The 5,225-nt window shown below is 45.8% G+C and overlaps 1 protein-coding gene across 2 annotated transcripts in view; it reads right to left on the bottom strand.

The window, feature by feature from the left end:
- Positions 1-5,219, bottom strand: part of SIDT1 (SID1 transmembrane family member 1) — a 54,578-nt gene extending 49,359 nt beyond the window's left edge. For both annotated transcript variants that reach the window (XM_026849327.1, XM_026849335.1), the window contains exon 1: positions 5,170-5,219. The gene's annotated coding sequence lies outside the window, so the exon portion shown is untranslated. The remainder of the gene's footprint in view (positions 1-5,169) is intronic.
- Positions 5,220-5,225: the final 6 nt, after the last annotated feature.

Here is a 5,225-nt window from a genome sequence, read left to right as displayed (position 1 = left end):
GGAGGGGAGGGGAGGGGAGGCCGGTAGGCTGGCCGGCCCCGGGGAGGAGGGTCTCCTCCCTGTGCCCGGCCCCAAATTCTGAGCCGGCCTTGGCAGATCGTTGTTAGTCAGGCAGCTTTTCCTCTTGGGGAGCTGTGCTGGGAGCTTAGGGGCACTCTGGCATCGTCAGGCAGATCCACAGGGCTTCAATACCCCCGGCTCACCGGGTTTAGGGGCGTCCTCACTGGAGCGGCAGCTTGCACCCCCAATACACCTTGGCGACCATTCCCAGCCTTTATTTCTGGCTGCTCATAACTTTGGGGTAAATGCCTTCATCTTTTAGTTCAGTCCAGAGGTGTGGAAGGCTACAGCAAAATGTCATTTTGTTAATTCAAGCGTGGATTAGCACATCTCACACACTGAGTTGTTCATGAAGCTGCTACAAACAATACTGTGATGCTCTTACACTTCTCAGCAGGATGAAAGCGATACTGTTGGGCTGTGAAAGGGCCAGGGGTCTCTTTCTCACAGTTTACCCCTCCTATGTTCTTCTGTTGAAAACACATCTGGGAAATGAATGACGAAATGAATGAGATACATTAGAGTATTCAAACATTATCATATATTAAAAATACTTCTAATATATCAAGACACAAATCTATTATAATGCTTTTCTAGCCACAAAAAATCATTCTGTATGTTAAAATTTTAAGTTACGCTACCAGTAAAAAGTTGGATTTTTATGATCAGGGTGGAAGGAGGAAGAGGATGGAAAATGAAGCTTCTTTGAAAGAGGGGTGGGGATTTTTGCCATTAGAGTGAGGATTAGTGCGTTCATTTTCTAATTCAATTAATTAGATCCCACGGTGAAGGGATGCACTTCCACATCCAAGAAGACCAGAAAGGTTTTTCAGACTGAGGATGAACCCGTAGGAGCCGCAGTGCTATAAAGCCAGCCTGCAGTCTCCAACAGAGGTGACTCCAGCTCCAGAGGCTTTCCAAACCTCTGGGGTTTGTTTTCAAGACAGAGATTTCCCTGGGGTCACTTGTCATCTTTGGAGGAAAAGTTGCAAAGCTCAGCAAAACGAGCCAAAAAAAAAAAAAAAAAAAAAAAGAAGAATTGTCAGTGATTTCCATGTTTGTCTTGAAGCAGACTGCTTGCTGTTCAAGTCACCCTACCTTTGTCAGAATCCCAAGAAGTGGCGTTAATGGCAAAAAAAAAACCCCTACATTTGAGATTTGTTGGAAGATGGACACTCCAATACAAGGAGTTTGCCTTTCAGCCTGGGCATCCTGCTGTGCACCTCTTCTCCCAGAGAGGAGAGGCTTCAGGCAACAGGAGGAGGTACAGCAAAGCAAAAGCATGTCAGGGCCATGCCAGCTCGCTCAGAGCAATGTGACAGATGGCACAAGACCAGTATTCTGCCAACTGAAGTAGCTCAGGCAGCTGCAAATGATTTTTGTGTAATTTAGTGCCATGTGTATTTCAAATTGGGACATCAGTACAGGGTCGAGAGATTGTCCCTCCCTACATGTGTTCATGACAAAGAAGTGGCTCTTCATATAGTCCACACTTTCCAAAGCAGAGTTATGGATTTCTTAATGTACTTGCCCTGCGTGGATGTACATTCTGATATCTTAGCAAAGACTATGCATTTTTTCCTCATTTTGAATTTGAGAATTCAAGTTTTCTTTTTGAACTGTAATACTATGTTCTTGTCTTTATTGAATTTCATCTTACTGTTTGGAGGCTCCTTCTGCAATTTAGCAATGTTAAACCTTTCTTCAAATCTTCACCTCCAAAGTGCCCAACTTGCTGTTATTTGCAGAAGTTTGAAGTCAAAGGTCAATTCCACCATTCAAGTCGTTAATTAAGGTAATCAATCCTAGCAGACAGATCAGATCTCTTAATCTGATGAATCATTGCTATGGTTTGGGAGTTGCTTTTCAATCACACACCCCTCTCATGTTAATACCATCTGAGACCTATTTGCCTTTATGGGAGTAGTGTTCAAGGTACTGTCAAAAGCCCCGCTAAAGTCAAAATATGTTTCATCTATTCCTTTCAGCACCTGCTAACTCAATTATCTCAGCAAAGAAATAAATTAGGTTACTTTGACATGATTTGTTCTGGACAATGCACACTGCCTGCTTCTCATCACTTTACTGTTATTTAGTTGCTCACACACTGATTGCCGAATGGCTTGTTTCATTATCTTTCCAGATAAATGGAGGGTGGGTGATTTGTAACTCTTCACTCAGCCCCTCTGGTAAAGGTGAATAGCCCATTTTTCCTTTTACGCTTCCACCTGGATCTTGTTCTTGAACAGTAGCAGGTATTTTGGAAGAAAGAACTAGTCCCTGTAAGAGAGAAGATGCTGATCCAGACAGACCATGGGCCTGGGGCAGTGGAAGTGGTCTGGTATTCCTGTATGTGCCTCTGTACACTGGTGTCAGGGGCCAACGAGGGCTGGCTGCTCCCTGAAGGACTGACAGGGAGCCGAGTGCTGTAACATGGCCAGTGGAGCAGGGACCTCATTGGCCAGGGACCCATCCCCCAGGATCTGAACAAGGTGAGCTGGGCAAGGCCTGGAGATGGCAGCTGGGGTCAACAGAGAGTTCAGATCACCAGATAAATCGATGGTGATGGGATAGGTTTGAGGTCAAGCTAGGAAGATAATACAGTGAGTCAGGGGATGGATGTAGCCCCCTGATCAGCAGGCGAGGCTGTAGAAGTGAGGCAGGTCTGAGGTCTGGCCAGAGGTCTGGGTTGATGGATCCAGACATAGCTCCAGCTCAGCCCACTAAGCACCACAGCCTCAACTGAATGCTGCCATGGGAAGGGGAAGATCAGCCCTTGCTGTGGTCTCCCTGCAGCCCTCCGAGGTCCCTAGAGGGAAGGGGGGCAGCCCCCAGCTGCGCTGTCTCTAGGTCAGCAGTGGGTCCAGGGTGCATGACTCCCAGGAAGGGAGATGATGCTCTCAGGGGCCTTACCTCTGGCTGTGGTGGGCACAGATTTCCTAACATAGCCCATTTTTCCAGTATAAGCAAATCCTGGGGTTGTGAGTGTCTTAGGGAAAGGAGGATCTGTGCTGAACCAGAGGCTCACAAAAGTGTGGTGAGGGGTTTTTGTGTTTGATTTGTTTTTTTTGGCGTTTTGTTTGTTTGTTTGTTTTTCCTATAGCACAAAAGTAGAAAATCTCATTGCTATTGGGCAAAAAATCCCAGCAAAGAAATGACATTTATCCTGGTAACCAGGGCTGCAAAAACATCCAAGATAGATGAAAGATCTTAATTACAAAGAAATTCCTCACATAATATTAGCTTAGAAGGGTAAAGAGTATAAATGTGTAACAAGCCAGATTGTTTGGAAACCTGATGGTTTTAAACCACTGCTGTTTGAATATGTTGTCTTCATCTTATGTAAGCTCCACTGTGAGTTAATAGATGCTGTAGATGCTCAGCTGGCTTCTGCAGAGATAACGCAACATTTTCAGACTCTGCTGTAAATGCAGTGTGAAGAACAACAAGAGCTGAAAGGTAGACAAGCTTTTAAGACATCTGACCGAATCTGCTCCCCATTTTCTTATAGGTGGCTCAAGTGTTTGAGAATAGGCTGGTTGAATGGGAAGTGTCTCTGCCTTGTATTATATTTGCTTGTATTAGGTATTTAACATCTGTTTGATTGTAATTAATAATAGCAGAGAGGTTTAAGAGGTTTCAAAGTGGATGATGTATTGATCTAATTGTGCCTGTATTGTTTCTTCTTCAGCAGACCTTATTCTTCAAGACAATTCAAGGTGACGTTAGGAGAGAATTCCAGATATGCCCTTAATTTATACTTTTGGGTTCCAAATTTTCAAATAAACCGAGAGTAATGAATCCAGTGTGTTGCCTTGCACATGTGCCTGGAATCAAGGATTTGTTTTATCACAGGCTGAACTCTGATGTTCAATTTCAGGTTGCATGTGGTATCTATGTTTAGTGCCTAGCTAGAAACTGAAGTTCAGGGGCAACCTCCAGTACAAAAAGACTTAGCCACATTTGCAGCATTTCAGCAGAGGCAATTGCTGATAGTATTTCTCTGTCACTTTTTTCTCCCCTCATAATTTCAATCATTTTCTTTTTGTATCACATGCCACACAAATTCCTACCCTCAGCACATTAACTATTACCATCTGCACTTTCACATGGATCTTCTCACAGTGATGTTGGTAAAGCCAGAGATAGATTGATGAAGACCTCAAGCACCAGAAAATGTTGCTGAAATGAAGTTTTTCTCCTTAAGTAGGGAAGGAGTTTTGATTGAAAGTCTGACAAACTGTATGTCTTCCCTTTCCAGCTCCCACAGACAAAATATCAAGCTCACACTGTAATATGTTACCTTTAACCCTTCAGAGTAATTTACATCTTGTCTGCACGTATGTGACAGGAAAGTGGGGGATCTGTGGCACATTCATGGGGCAAGTCTATAGGAAATGTATTACGCTTGTGTATAAGCTAAACGACACATTTAAGAGCAGCCAGTTCCTTTGTGGAAGGTAGAAATTCCTTGTGGGTAGGGAGGTACACCCTTCCTCAGCTGATGAGATCTGTTTGTTGACATACAGTCGAGGGCAACTCTTTCATTTGATGGCACCTTAATTTAATAGTTTGTGTGACATTCTGCTCTTAATTACCCATAATAGGATTTGGAATACCTTATCGCATGGGGAAATTTTCCAAGGCTTCCTCCGAGAGACATTGAGACAGCTTGGGAGGGTGTTTGCAGCGAGGAGGGATATTAATGAAATGAGTGCGTGGAAAAATTAAGGTGAAAGGTGGAAGACACGGTAGAGTGACACTGCTGGGAGCAGCTCACGTGGATTTTCTCTGTGGAGTGTAAAGACACCCACCCTAACCCCCCCCCTCCCTCTGCGCTAGGCCGGCGTTGCCAAGGCGCGGCTCTAATTCGAGGGGATGGGGTGGGTGTCCTCTGTACCCCTGAGGTGTCCCAGGGGGCGGGAAGGGCCAGAGGCCGCTTCCTCACAGAAAAACCAAGAGGGAGCCGCAGGCACCCGCGATACCCACCCGCGTGGAGGGGCCGGCGGCGAGCGAACGAGGCGGGACACAGACACACACCCCCCCCCGGCAGCGGGATTCAGCGCGGAGGGCGGCGGTGGCCCGGGGTGCCCCGAGGGACGCTCCTACCTGCCCGGGCTCGCTGCTGTAGGCGAAGGCGTAGACCCGCTCCGCGCTGATGTTCA

Source organism: Athene cunicularia (genome assembly GCF_003259725.1).
Source record: "Athene cunicularia isolate RWA chromosome 1 unlocalized genomic scaffold, athCun1 chr1_part1, whole genome shotgun sequence".
In the NCBI taxonomy this organism is placed as follows: domain Eukaryota; kingdom Metazoa; phylum Chordata; class Aves; order Strigiformes; family Strigidae; genus Athene; species Athene cunicularia.
Note: the sequence above shows the minus strand (reverse complement) of the source record. Positions and strands in the feature narration are given on the sequence as shown.